This window comes from Pipistrellus hanaki (genome assembly GCF_964339955.1).
Source record: "Pipistrellus hanaki genome assembly, chromosome: 3".
Classification (NCBI taxonomy): domain Eukaryota; kingdom Metazoa; phylum Chordata; class Mammalia; order Chiroptera; family Vespertilionidae; genus Pipistrellus; species Pipistrellus hanaki.
Genome location: NC_140505.1, coordinates 48,792,982 through 48,809,081, shown reverse-complemented (window position 1 = coordinate 48,809,081; position 16,100 = coordinate 48,792,982).

Below are 16,100 nucleotides of genomic sequence, written 5' to 3'. Positions count from 1 at the left end.
TAGTAACTCCCTCCCACTTCACATTACCAGGGAAATTGTCCTTCCTCCAAAGATGAAATTAACATCTAGAGTGAACTGCAGGTATTTGATGAGATGACCATAAAATGTTGAAAAAATATTGTTAAGGTTAGACATAAATGTTTATTATATTGGCCTCTTTCAAAGAGTTGGTTATCTAACTTTTCTCCCCACTTAGTTTACATACATTAAGCGGATTACTTGATTCATTAAGATTTAGGAATATATCATTCTTAAAGGCTTAAATCTACTAGCTGAGAAGAAATTGATACAACTAGGTAGACTGAAAGACACAAGTAAAATACTAATCATTTTGATGAGCTTTATACTTCCACTAGCAGCCCGATGCACAAATTTGTGCACAGGTGGGGTCTGGCCAGCTCGTCCCTATTGGGGCAGGACCAGCCAGGGGGAGAGGTCACAGGTGGTTGGCTGACTGGCCCTGCCCCTGGTCAGAATTTTGGGGACCAATCAGAAGTGGGGCTGGCTGGGAGAGGGGCTGTGGGAGGGCTCCAGGTCATATCCAGCCCATCTTGCTCAGTCCTCATCAGTGAAACCCCAGCAGCAAGCTAACCTACTGGTCAGAGCATCTGCACCCTGGTGGTCAGTGCATGTCATAGTGAGCAGTTAAGTGGCCTTAGCATATCATTAGCATATTACTCTTTGATTGGTTGAACAGATGACTGGAGGACCAGACACCTAGCATATTAGGCTTTTATTATATAGGATGACTTCTTTAGGAAAGCTACAATGTTCTATATCCACTTACTGTGTTATAAACACTAGTAAACAAATATATTTATTTTTTAAAAATTCTCACCTGAGGCTTTTTTTTTCCATTGCATTCCAGAAAGAGTAGAAGAGAGGCAAGGAGTGGGGAGAAAGAACCATAACCCAGGTATGTGCCCTTAACTGGCAATCAAACTCTTGACATTTTGGTGCATGGGCCAACAGTCTAACCACTTGGCAACGTCAGCCAGGCTAATATATTTGTCTTCAAAGATTATGGATGAATTAATAAGTCATTTTTAAATGTAACTCAAATTCATAATTACAAATAAATATAGATGAGTAAAAAAGTCCTATTCACACTTTCTCAATTAAAACCTATTTTTGGATGACTTATCATACAAGCATATTTTTTAAGGAAGGGTATGAATCAATATAAATAAAATAGAAATTAAAAAGAAGTGAAGCTGAAACTGGTTTGGCTCAGTGGATAGAGCGTTGGCTTGCAGACTGAAAGGACCCAGGTTTGATTCCAGTAAAGGGCATGTACCTTGGTTGTGGGCACATCCCCAGCAAGAGGTGTGCAAGAGACAGCTGATCGATGATTCTCTCTCCTCGATGTTTCTAATTCTCTATCCCTCTCTTCCTCTCTGTAAAAAATCAATAAAATATATTTTAAAAAAAGAAGTGAAAATTATTTCTTCATTTTTGTGGCCTAGAATAAATACAATTACAAAGAGAAAATGAGGGCTGAAGATATTAGATGATTTCATATGATACAGATTATTTTCTTTTAACCAGTGATGTAGACACACCATGGTTAGATTACTAGTCAGTTGATATAATTGAAAATAATATGTAGGATGCCTGGCTGATGTGGCTTAGCAGTTGAGTCTTGACCCAGGAACCAAGAGATCATTACTTCAATTCCTAGTCAGTGCACATGCCTATTTTGCAGGATTAATCCCCAGTAGAGGTTGTGCAGAAGGCAGACAATTGATGACATTTCTCTGTCATTGATATTTTTATCTCTTTATCCCTCTCCTTTCCTCTGTCTCTAAAAATCAATAAAAAGCACGTTTTTAAAAAAGAAAGAAAATGATACATAAGAAAAGGCAGCTTTCAACTGATAAAGGCAGAATTATAGGAAGAAATAATGATGAAGAAAGAATAAGATATTTATTTGTGATGCAGCACAAGGTAGAACTGAAAAGTCCAATTTAGAGGCCCAAAAGTACTCCTACTGCAAATATTTGGTTATATCCCAAAGGAAATAAAATTGCATACTACAATATTCTATATAATAAAAGGCTAATATGCAAATCCACCGAATTGCAGAACAGCCAGTCACTATGATGTGCAATGAATGATCACTGGGGGGCAGATACTCATTGCAGGAGAGGCTCACGCTATTGCTGCTGTGCTCAGTGAGCTGGGCTTCTGAGTGCAAGAGCTGTGGTGGGAGCTTCTCCTGCCTCCAAGGCAGAGTCAAGGAGCAGTGAGCCTGGCTGGCGAGCACAGCGGCAGTGACAGGAGCCTCTCATGCCTCCACTGCAGGCAGGTGGTAAGGAGGGAGTGGTCTCAGACTTTGAGAGCCCTGGACTGTGAGAGGGATGTCTGACTGCTGGTTTAGGCCCCGGGGAACCGGGCCTAAGCTGGAAGGCGGACATCCCCTGAAGGGTCCCAGATTGCAAGAGGGCCCAGGCTGAGCTGAGGGATCCCCCTGAGGGCAACAATTTCATGCCCCAGGCTTCTAGCTTGTTAATAAACATGCAAAAATATAAAATAAGTCTTATTTTTTTTTCAAATTCTTTCTTTTCTCTAAAAATTACATTTTTTAAATGTCTTTCTAAGATTTTGTTCATTGTGCTTCACTATGCAAAAGCCTTTTCACAGTCTCCCACGATTTTTTTTAAAGCATTTTTAAAAATCTCTTGAAAGGGCAGATATATTTCCACAAGTACAATATTTTAATTAGTTATTAGAAGAAATACATTTATCTTTTCACCTTTAGCCTTAGTGGGCAGCACAGTTTCTGACACAGCGGAGGTACCCTGAATTTCCTTCCAACAAATTAACTTCTAACAATAGTCTTCTATAAAACCACAGAAGAGACAATAGCATTAAGGACACTAACATTGATATATCATTATGTTTTAATCTATAAATACTCTTCAAGTTTCACCAATTATCCTAAAGATCTTCTGAATAGAAACATGACTTAGTCCAGAGTCAGAGCTGCATTATGTTGTTAGGTCTCTCAATCTATTTTTCAGTAGTAAAAAAGAATTTCTTACCCTTTGAGACAGCATTTAGGGATCTAGAGAGTTTTATGCTATGTGAAATAAGCCAGTAGGAGAAAGAGAAATATATGATCTCACTCAAATAGGGAGTCTAACAACAATACAAAAACAAAAAAACGCAAATACACAAAAAAAACCCACAACTAATGAACAAAATAGATTCAGAAACATAGAAACAGAACAGATTGCAGAAAGTCAGAGCGAATGTGGGGGAAGGTGGGTGGGTGGGGAGAGATCACAGAATTTGTATGCATATATGCATAACCCATGGACACAGACAGTAGGGTAGTAAAGGCCTGGAGAGGGTGATGGGGGTAGGCTAGAAGAGGTCAATGAGGAAAAAAGTATTACATATGTAATACTTTCAGCAATAAATATTTAATTAATAAAAAAAATAAATGTGGAATTGTTTTAGCAAAATCCTCAGGTAATTAAAGAAGCATTGTGTTTTATTGTCATGTGATGTATATTCTTTTTTACTAATTTTCTGAAGAACAGGAGAGAGAGAGAAAGAGAGAGAGAGACAGAGAGAGAGAGAGAGAGAGAGAGAGAGAGAGAGAGAGAGAGAGAGAGAGATGACAGAGAAACATCAATTGCCTTACTCACTCATCCTGACCAGGGATCCAACACTCAGCCTAGGTAAATGTCCTTACTGGGAATAGAACCTGCAAACTTTTGGTGTACTGCATGATGCACCGACCAACTGAGTCACCTGGCCAGACCAAAAGCACTGCTTCAGAGGAAAATTAAACCTCATTCCTCTGACATGCATCAATCATTTCTGTCTGATAATTTATTTTATGCCAAGTGTTCCCAGTATGGGAAAATGCAAGGCAATAAAAATGACAATATTCATATTCATTATATTTAAAAATAGATCAAATTCTTTTTTAAGCATTTCCTGAAGGATGTCAAAAAAAGTGACTTTCTCATTCATTTATTACAACTTGAAAAAACAACAAAATAGAAACACAATCAATTATTACTCCGGTTCAAGTCAGCTGAGAGTATAACCTCAAATTTCTTGAATCTAGAGATGGCAAATCCAGTGCTTAGATGACAAACCCCAAATATTTCTTATAACAAAATGTGCATATATGACACAAAAGTCACTCACTGTTTGACAAGAAAATGAATTTAAAAGATTGGACTATATACTATTAATATACTGTTTGATTGTCACATTATTGCTTCTCTTTTTAAAACTACACAGCTGTTAAAATTTTTAATATCTATTTTTCTCTTTAGATAAAAAGTGCTATATTTGGCAAGCAAATAATAACATCAACATTCAGAAAGTGTGAGCTTTAAAAATGGGCTATGTGGAAGAAAATCCCCCACTTCGATTTCATTCTTAACAGAAACATTTCTGCTAGATGATTCAAATTGGACAGATGTTTTATTTTTCAAAGTAAGTCAATCAAGAATAATAGATTCAGAATTGTTAAAGTATTTTCATAGCAACTAGTCCTCAAATCCCTTACGTTTGTTTTGACCTCAAAAATGATTCAAATAAACTTATGTTTTTCTTTTTTAGAAAGCCCTGGTTTCTGCTTGTACAAATTGTCATCAAACTCCTTTTTATTTCAGGAATACTAGATAATCTAAATCAGTTGTCCTGAAAGAAAAGAAAATAACACACACACACACACACACACACACACACACGTGTGTCTCTCCCATCGCCACCACACACACAGCCACGCTTTCTTCGCTAGAGGGTTGTGGTTAAACTGCATTCCATCAGTAGTCATAATTATTCTAAATTTGCTTAAAAGCAGATAGAAAGTGGATGCCTGGCTGTCAGTTTGGGATTGGAATAGGAATTCAGTCATTCTTCTGAAAGTATGAACTTTTTCCTTTTGTTAGTATGATAATGTATGTAGAAAATTATATCCATCCATAAGATTTGTCTGATTAATATTTATTTTTTTGTGTAGAAAAAACAAAACAAACTTTGAACACCCTATTAATGCTTACAATAAATATTTAATGAATAACCTAAGAACTGAGTTTCTAAAACCAAATTAGTAAAGTGGTAAATTATACAAAAAATGAGGAGGGAAAGGGCTGGTGACATAATGAGCATGACAAAATAGAAAGGAATTAGAATCAAATGGCTAAGACATCAATCTTAATTCTCTCTCTCTCTCTCTCACTCTCTCTCTCTCTCTCTCTCTCTCTCTCTATATATATATATATATATATATATATATATATATATATAACCTTTGAAGAAAAAGGATTTTATACTTCTTTTTAAAAAAAAAAATATGTTTTTATTGATTTTAGAGAAAGGGGAAAGAGACATAGAAACACTGATGAGAGAAATATTGATTGGCTGCCTCCGGCACACCCCATACTGGGAATTGAGGCTGTAATATAGGCATGTGCCCTGACAGGAATCAAACTGGTAACCTCTTGATTCATAAATTGATGCTCAACCATTGAGCAATCCAGGCCAAGCTATACTTCTTTTTTTGTTAAATATATTTTTATTGATTTCAGAGAGGAAGGGAGAGAGAGATAGAAACCTCAATGATTCTCATAATTGATGGCTGCCCCTTGAATGCTCCCTACTGGGGATGGAGCCTGCAACCTGGGCATATGTCCTTGACCAGAATGGAACCTGGGACCCTTTAGTCCACAGGCTGGTGCTCTATCCACTGAGCAAAACCATCGAGGGCCAGGCTATACCTCTTATTTTCTTTCTTTTTAAAAATTTTTTTATTGATTGAAGTATTACATATGTCACCTTTCGCCCCCTTTGCCTCTCCCTGGCCACTACCTGTCCTTTCTCCCCCCCGCCCCCACAGCAGCACATGCCTTTACCCCGATAATGTCTGTGTTCATTGCTTATATGCATGCATACAAGTCCTTTGGTTGATCTCTACCCACCCCACCAACTCTCCCCTGCCTTCCCTCTGAGGTTTGATGGTCTGTTCTATTGTTTATCAGTTTATGTTACTCATTATATTTCACAAATGAGTGAGATCATGTGATACTTATCTATCCCTAACTGGCTTATTTTGCTTAGCTTAATGCTCTCTTGGTCCAGCCTATACTTCTTAATTGCAGTAACAAATTGTGGTTTTAACAGAAACTAAATAATTTTAAGTTATAATTTTCAGGGTTTTTTTTTTAATTTTAAGTACATAATTGATGTATTTCAGACACAATAATATATATATATATATATATATATATATATATATATATATTCATTGAATTTGATGTGTTTGATATATACCTACAGCTGTGAAATCATCAGCGTAATATTGTAGATATCCACTCATCACTAAACCTTGTATGCATAGCATGCCATTTTGGGAGAATGGACAATGGATTTACACTGAGTGGCTAAATTATTATGACCTCTGAATGCATAATAATCTAGCCACTCAGTGTATATTCTATATAATTAAAGGCTGTTATGCAAATTGTCCCCTCTACCAGGAGTTCGACCAGCAGGCAGGTCTGCCAACTGTTTATGTTCCCTCCCCTGGCTAGGCTGGCTGGACCCAGCATGCATGAATTCATGTGTCATGCATATATATATACATATATATATATATATATATATATATATATAGTGTCAAGATTATTATGCATTCAGAGATTATAATAATCTGTCCACTCAGTATATAGTCTATTCTATTCTGTTTTTAGTTTCTTCTATTGTTTTACTTATCACTTTAAACATAGTTCTTAAAAAGATGGTTGTATTTTCCAGATAGTAGCTCATTCTTTTCAATATTTTTGGTAGCACAGCCTCTACTCAATATTTACAGGGGGCATTTATTGAATACGTAGAGTCATATGAATAATATCAACAAACTAATTGCTGAATTTACCAAAGGATTTCTATTTAAAAATAATTTCTTAGCCTAAACCGGTTTGGCTCAGTGGATAGAGCATTGGCCTGCGAACTAAGGGGTCCCGGGTTCGATTCTGGTCAAGGGCGTGTACATTGGTTGTGGGCACATCCCCAGTGGGGGGTGTGTAGGAGGCAGCTGGTCCATGTCTCTCTCATCGATGTTTCTAGCTCTCTATCTCTCTCCCTTCCTTTCTGTAAAAAAATCAATAAAATATTTTTTAAAATTTTCTCAAAAGAAATATTGAAAATAAATCCAAATTAAATTCCTAATTTCCATGGGTGAATAAACTAATATTAAGTGATTAGGTAAATTTGTAAATAATAAGTATCTTTTCTTTTTTTCTGTTGGCAAATCTGGCTAGAAGACAGCCTTCCTTATACTCACTACAAAATATTTTGCATTAAATTGCAAGTGCTTATGAGGTAGAAAAATTACCTGTCAAGTAGAATGAAAAATGAGACAAATGGTTGCACAAACAGCTGGAAAGGCTGAGCAATTGATTGCCAGCTGGTAAATTACAAGATGCCCAAGTTCCCTAACCAAAGACACTAAGAGCAGGTGGTCTAATTCTACCCTTATTAACCAAACATATCTAAGAGTAGGTGGTTTAAATCACCTTAGTACAGAGATAGATAACCAAAAAGCCAATTAGAGCCAGACGAATAATACAGTACAGAGTTGAGACCAACTAGAGAATGATGACCCCTGACTCCACTTACCCTCATTTCGATAGATCAGAATACTAAATGATGCATCTGGAGAACTAGTGAATATTCTTGAGATTCTCCCCTGGGACCTTTTTTAAATTCTTGCCTGTACAGGTTAGATAAAACCCACTTTTCTTTCAGCATGTACCTTGCTTCTTCTAACCTAAGCTCGAAGAGTCCCAACAAAACTTACAGCAGCAGAAACCGGTTTGGCTCAGTGGTAGAGCGTAGGTCTGAGGACTGAAAGGTCCGGGTTCAATTCCGGTCCAGGGCATGTACATTGGTTGCGGGCACATCCCCAGTAGGGGGTGTGCAAGAGGCAGCTGGTCGATATTTCTCTCTCATCGACGTTTCTAGCTTTTTATCCCTCTCCCTTCCTCTCTGTAAAAAATCAATAAAATATATTAAAAATAATTCTCTCCTCACTTAAACGTGACTATTCAAAATTAATGTACCTTTAATAATAATGCAACTTTAGATTGCTTATGTAATAGAGAAGTGATGAGTTGTTAAGGTCATGGGGTTGGGTTTTTTTGGTTTTGTTTTGTTTTGTTACATTCATTTCTTAGTTTAAAACTTATTCTAGGATACAATTTTTTGTTTTTTGTGTACTTTCTTATTAAGACTTATTATTAAGTAAAGGAATTGATTAAGATCTTTCTATTTAATAACATTTTTGGATTGAAGATAACTGAATTGAAAAACAATTGTTGCATACTTCTAAGATTCTGCTTATATAAAATTTCACAAAATGCAAAATGACCTATAGTGACAATAGCAAAACAGAGGTTGCCATGGATAGCACAGGAAGGGGCAGAATTACAAAATGCTATGAAAAAACTTTTGGGTGTTCATGTACATTCCTTATCATGCTTGAAGTGATTGGTTTCACAGGCATATACACATGTCAGTGGGAGATTTAGAGAATGTATTTTCATGTTTCTGCATCGAGGTCTTTCTAAACAAAGAAACCTGGAACTTTGGTTAAAGAACAAGTTTTGGAAGTTAAAGGTGATTGAAAAGCCAAAAGACCTGAAAAGAGATGGCCAGTGTATATACCTTTTAAAGGTAATTAAAATTAGCATTGTTAATTGGGAGCCTGCCTTATTTCCTCACTATGGACAACTAAGTACACTCCAAAGGTCAGCATTATAGAGGCCTTTTTCTTCCCCCAATCAATTTGCTTACACTATGGTGATTGAGTTTCTTTCTCTCTCAGATGGTAAGCATCCAGCTTCCTAAATGCAGGGTTCTTCTCTGGTTTTGTTACCATTGGCAATCCAGAGCATTGGGGAGTCACCCTAATTGGCCAACATGAGGAGGGGACAGTTCTTACACTGAGCACACCAAAGGCTAGAAGATGAATAGATAGGGTCTGAGCACACCAAAAGCTAACATGATAGAGAGAAAAAAAGCTTCCCTTCCCTTTTTGCACCAGAACCTGTCTGAGGGTGTGACTCACTTGCAGCAGGCAATCCACCACCCACTTTGTTTGGTTTCAGTACTACTCCATACATACTAGCCTGTCAATCTGCCTCTCATCTCATCCTACAGGGAAAAAAATCAAAGTAAAAGAGAAGCAGTGTGGTTAACTGCCATAATTAACAATAATTTGTCTGGATTCTGAAATCTTATATTTGCTTTCACAACAATATAAATAATTATTTAAATTATCAATTTTTAAAAAAGTAAAATTGAACTTTTTAAATGTGTGCAGTTTATTGTAAATCAATTATCTCAATAAAAGAGTAAAGAGATATTACAAATTTGAGGGTGAATCATTACTCAGATTTTGGCCTGAGAAGAGAAAGCAGCAAACATAAGCCAATAAATTTTTCAAAATGAAGTAAATGAAGCCAGTTAACCAATGTGCAATGTTAGTACTTAATTTTTATTTAATTTTTATCCTTTAGTAAAAGTTCATTTTATCTTTGTAATAATTTACCTTCCTATTTTCTATGTGTACCAAAAACTGTACCAAAAATTATTGATGGGAAATGCATTTATAAAAATTGAGTTTTTCAAAATTTCAGCATCATTAATATTATCTGTTTTCCCTTTGTCTACCTTAAATATGCTGTCCTGAACTCTGTAAACTGAATTCTATATGTGGTTTGGTCCAGATATAACCAGAGGTAGACATATTACTATTGTTATTTACATAATAGTGGTGTTTTTTTCTTTGTTTGTTTATTTTTAGTTTGACAGTGTTAGCAATTCTGATACCACAATACAAAGACTTTAGCCTGCAGGTGTATATGATCAAATATACCTTTAAATTTAGTGGAAAATTAAATAAAACACCTAACTCTTAATACTTAGAACTACAATCACAAAAAATCATTGGGCTTTGCCACTTGCACATAAAACTTAAATGAAAAATGAAAAATTTAAAAAAGCTTTATTTTTTGGCATAAATTTTTGACCAAAAGAATAAAAAAGCCTGTCCTGCAAATTAATGTTTATTTAATAAAGTTTTATTCTCACAACATCAAATGTACTTTGGCAAGAAAAATTCTATAAGAATGTGAATATCTGAACGATGGACTAATAGACATATCCTTTATTGGATACTGTAATGCAATTATCCTCAAATAATACCCAGGAAAGAATGTCCAGAAAAACGCAGGGATCTCAGAGGACAATCATGAGGTGAGGGTAAGGGGGAGAAACAAAGAATAACTGGATGTTAACAGCTGGAATATGGGATGACCAAAGATTTTATTTTACTGATAAAGAAGAAAGTTTTTACTCTTCCAAGCAAGTAGAATTTCATGTTTTCTATTTCTGTTTCATAGTCTCCTTAAAAAAATAGGCTTGTGGTTATTCTATTCTTATTTTTCTATTGCATAATTGACTTTAATTTGATTAATTTTCCTAGAATTATTTTTAATGAATATCATATGCTGAACTTCCTTTAATTATAAGATCTCCCCTCTTATCCATGATTTTGCTTTTTCTGGTTTTAATTACCAGTGATCAACTGCATTAAAAATTATAAAATGGAATATCCCAGAAATAACAATTTATAACTTTAACATTGCACATTGTTCTGAGTTGTATGGTGAAATCCCACTCTGTCCAGCCTGGGACATGAATCATTCATTTATCCAACATGTCCACACTGTATATGCTACTTGTCCATTAGTCACTTCATAGCCCACACAGTTATCAGATTAAATCTATCACAGTGCTTGTGTTCAAATAACCCTTATTTTACTTAATAATGGATATGCCAAGGAGAAGCATAAAGAGTGTCCTTAAGTGAAAAGGTGAAAGTTCTCAACTTAATAATAATTTTAAAAGATTATATGTTGAGGTTGGTAAGATCAGCAATCATGAATCTTCTACCTGTGAAATTGTGAAGAAATTCATGCTAGTTTTGTTGTCATTCCTCAAATGGCAAAAGTCATGCCACAATGTGATAAGTATTTAGTTAAGATAGAAAAGTCATTAAACTTTAACATACATATGTAGAAGAAAAAAACAAAACATAGTTTATATAGGGTTTGATACTATCCAGGGTTTCAGGCATGCACTGGGGCTCTTAGAAAGAATGTTCTGGTAATAGGGGAGACTATATATTATTTATATTGACGTCCTTGACTCTTTTCTTCACCTAGCCCTTCTTGATGACTATAGTGAGGATCTTGTTTTGCAGGTTGTATCAATAAAGTTGCCAGCATTTCTAAAAGCTTTGGGAATGCTACAGCAGCCCTGGATTGCTTACATTTGGAATATGCATTTTAGGGAAAGTACCCACTGTTGTTTTGGCATTCAGTAGCTCAGCACATTAATTATAATCAATAAAACTAGTATTGTGCATCATATAAAAAAGATTCACTAAAAACAGTTTTTCTTCAGCTTTTGTCTGAAATTTAAATACATACACTCACATGCATGCTATCATTAGATATTTCTGGATTCCTAAACTTCTGAGGAAAATGTAAAAGGGACAGGCAGCTTTAACTGAGCAAACTAATCTATATACATTAATTCAACATATTAAGTCTTTTGCTATAAAGACTTAGGAAATATGCAGTTATATATAAAAGGCTAAGTGACTGTCTGACCAATAGCTATGAACACCAAGGGGAAGACGCTCAACGCAGGCGCTGCCCAGCTTCAGAGACTTGGCAGTGGTGGTTCTCCGGTGACACACCTGGAACGAGGGAGGAGGGAGCCTGATTCAAAGGTGCATTACCCAAGAATCACCCTCTCGTAATCTGGGAACCCTCAGGGGATGTTGGAGAGCTGGTTTTGGCCCCAAGCCCATTGGACAGGCTGAGGTACCCTGCCTGCAGGAGGGATTCTGCACACTCCACAGATGCCCTTTAAGCTGTGGCACCATCCCAGGTGCAGCTGGCCAGGGAGGAACAGCGGGAGGTTGGCTCTTGGGTGTGTCTGGCCTGTCTCTCCCAGTCCCACCCTGCCAACCACCTTCTAATTAATTTGCTCTAATGTGTATGAATCCATACCCATTATATTCTTTTAGAACCAATGCCTAGAAAGTAACACTACTTAGTCACAATGGGTGTAGGAGGTAGCAATTTATATAAACACCTTCTGATATTAATATCCTCCCTCTGAGTAAACTAGTGGTTAAACAGAGCAAATTGTGAGTCACTAGATCAGTTTTTCAACACAACTCTGTTTACTTAAATCCATGTAATCACTCAATTACAATTTAAGGATATGTTTCTGTTTATAGTGAGTGGCATAAAAGCAAGCTCCTTATATTTTCATGAGAAAATAGACATTGTAATTTACATATATAAAAGCCTAAGTGACTGGCCGACTGGCCAGTAGCTATGACACACACTAACTACTAGGGGTCAGACTCTCAACGCAGGAGCTGCTGAGCAACAGCAATTCAGCAGAGTGCCCTCTGGCACTCCGGGACCCACCACTTTTGGCCAGATCCCCACAGGCCAGTCCAACGGACTCCACAGTGCACAAACCCATGCACTGGGCCTCTAGTATTATTACAAAATTATTATTAATCAAAGCAAATGACTTACACTATTCCAAATTAACTATTTCATAAATTATTCCAATTAATATGCACAGGTAGTAATCAAGGATACAGATAATTATAAGCAAATGTACAACTGATAACTATATTTAGCACATAATAAACTCCCTTTACATAAAATAGTTGAATTGAGAAGTTTGGGAAAATGATGATATCCTTTATGAAAAATCAATAGAATTTCAGCCTACTAAAAACAACAAATTACTCTGAGATAAAGTCCAAGTTAAACCCATCAATCATTTTACCTTGAAAACATTTCTAACTGCATATTTCCTAAGTCTTTATAGCAAAAAACTTAATGTGTTGAATCAATTCATGCCACATATTGCTTTCTTGAACAAAGTTTAGGTTAAAGGCAGTATTTATTATAAAACAGATAATTAAACATTTTTTGCCATTATTTTGACCAAAACATACATATTAATTACTTTTAACTAATTAGAAATCAATTACTTTATTGGATGTTATTGGATGCTGCGGCCCTTTTTAAATAATATGTTTACTGAAAATTATGCAAAAATTTGAAGGCACTATTGATATGAGATTAAGATAGTGAAGTTACTAGTATACATTTATTAAAAAGAAAACCTAGTTATGACATGAAAAATGGTGGAATAGCCCTGGCTGGTTTGGCTCAATGGATAGAGCATTGGCCTGTGGACTGAAGGGTCCTGGGTTCTATTTTAGTCAAGGGCACATGCACGGGTTGCAGGTTTGATCCCTAGTGAGAGGTGTGCAGGAGGCAACCAATCAATGATTCTCTCTCATCATTGATGCTTCTATCTCTCTGTCCCTCTCCTTTCCTGTCTGAAATAAATAAAAATATATTTTTAAAAAATGGTGGAATAGCCCAGCTGGTGGTTGGGCTGAGTGGTTGACTGTCGACCTATGAACCAGGAGGTCAAGGTCCAATTCCCTATCAGGATACATGCCCTATTTGAGGGCTTGGTCCCTAAGTGTGGGCATGTAAAAGGCAGCCGAACAATGATTCTCTCTCATCATTGTTATTTCTATTTCTTTCTTCCTCTCTGAAATAAATAAAAATATATTTTTAAAATAATGTGGAATAATAAGAAAGGTAAAATCTGAACACTAATATCTTTAATTAAAATCCAGATGTTGTTTTTGTAATCATGAGTGATATTAAAAATTATATTTATCTTAAACAAAAAGGTATAATTTTATTAAGACAGAAAATACATATTTCATAATAACACTGATTTAAAATTGATATTTCTTTTAAAATATTTTCAAAATGTTATTTTAAAACAGTGGTTCTCAACCTTTCTAATGCCACTATCCTTTAATACATGTTGCTACTGTTATGAATCATAATGTAAATATCTGTGTTTTCTGATGGTCTTAAGCGACCCTGCTAGCACTTCTCAACCTGTGGAGCCTAAGACCATCGGAAAACACAGATATTTACATTATGATTCAGTAACAGTAGCAAAAATACAGTTATGAAGTAGCAACAAAAGTTATTTTATGGTTGGGGGTCATCACAACCTGAGGAACTATATTAAAGGGCCGCAGCATTAGAAAGGTTGAGAACCACTGTTTTAAAACAAGAGAAAAAAGAATTTATATGAATAATCATTTTGCGGTTAAGTGTATATTTCTTGAACTTAAAATTCAATGACATTAAGAAAAAAAATAAAGGTTATACCAGTGACTTTGTTTAATTGCCATTGGAATTATATATTCTGTTGTTCTAAAAATGACGCAATGTATACTTAAATTAGTTTTTGTAAAACTACTAGCAGAAGTTGGAAGATATCTTTCTATAGATATTAAAATGAAAATGAAAAATTGAAGTATGTAAAATTACCCCAATTAAAAAATTAAGACTTTTTTATTTTAAATATTTTTTCATCAAACTAATTATATCAGTTTAATGTATCTTTCCATCAAAACATCATTAATAAATCAAAATATTTCTCCTTAGTGTTATTTGTAGCAACTTAGTAATCTAGTGATAAACAGAATAATTAATATGTTTATTTATTTATTTTTTTTATATATTTTATTGATTTTTTACAGAGAAGAAGGGAGAGAGATAGAGAGCTAGAAACGTCGATGAGAGAGAAACATCGACCAGCTGCCTCTTGCACACCCCCAACAGGGGATGTGCCCGCAACCAAGGTACATGCCCTTGACCGGATTCGAACCTGGGACCTTTCAGTTCACAGGCCAATGCTCTACCATTGAGCCAAACCAGTTTTGGCTTAATATGTTCATTTTTAAGAAAGATTTAAAAACATCCAAAATTCAGAATAATGCTTAAAGATACAATGGCAAAGTATTTTATGACATTTAAGAGACCTGAGAGGAAGAGAGAGATAAAGGGAGGGAGGGAGAGACTCAAATAAAAGAAATAGGAAAAGGAAAGGGAGACAGTTTCAAGCACTTCTTTAATATTACTGACTCTCAATATGAAATAGGATTCTTTACACATTAGAATAGAAAAGAAAAAAAAGAAAACACGACAAAAAAACCTTCTAATCTCAGAATCATAGGGGGCTAAATAATAACAGATGTTATCAACATTGTGCCCTCATTCAAAAAAAGAAAAAACAAATGTGTTTATCCTTATTTGGAAATTTAAATATTTCAAATACATGTTATCCTTTTTATTTTTTGAAAATTTTGATTTTTCTTTAGCTGTTCTTAGCCTTCCTCCTACAACAATTCTATATTTATTGGTACTCCTACTTGATAAACTATGCTGGCTTCCAAAGTATTTCTATCCTATTTGGATTTTAGCTCCTCATGCTGCTCGTTAGTCATTACAATTTATTTTTTCTTTACATATTTATAAATCACTTAAGGAAAGTGCATTATCATGTTCTCTAAAATAATTTTGAGTGAGAAAATAGCCAACTATGCACCTTAATAGCAGTTTTTAAAATAGAATTGTTTTCTTAAAAATCAATATATTCTCGGTTTTGTTCATGGAATGTTTTAACTAAAGAGGTTTTATTTTATTTTGTGTTGTTTTAATTTGTCCAGTGAATTATATATCTGTTCATCATATTTTTTTAAATATATTTTATTGATTTTTTACAGAGAGGAAAAGAGAGGGATAGAGACTTAGAAACATCGATGACAGAGAGACATCAATCAGCTGCCTCTTGCACACCCCGTACTGAGGATGTGCCCACAACCAAGGTACATGTCCTTGACTGGAATCAAACCTGGGACCCTTCAGTCAGCAGGCTGATGCTCTATCCACTGAGCCAAACTGGTTTCAGCTGTCCATCATATTTTAATTAGCAGTTGTGATTTGGGACTTGACTCTAAAAAATACAACATAATTTATTCTCACTTACCATTTAGTTCTGGCAAATATATTTTTACCTTTATAAATGCATGAGTGAAGGCAGAAATATTTTGAGAGTACTTAAGAATACTATGCCAGTAATATTCA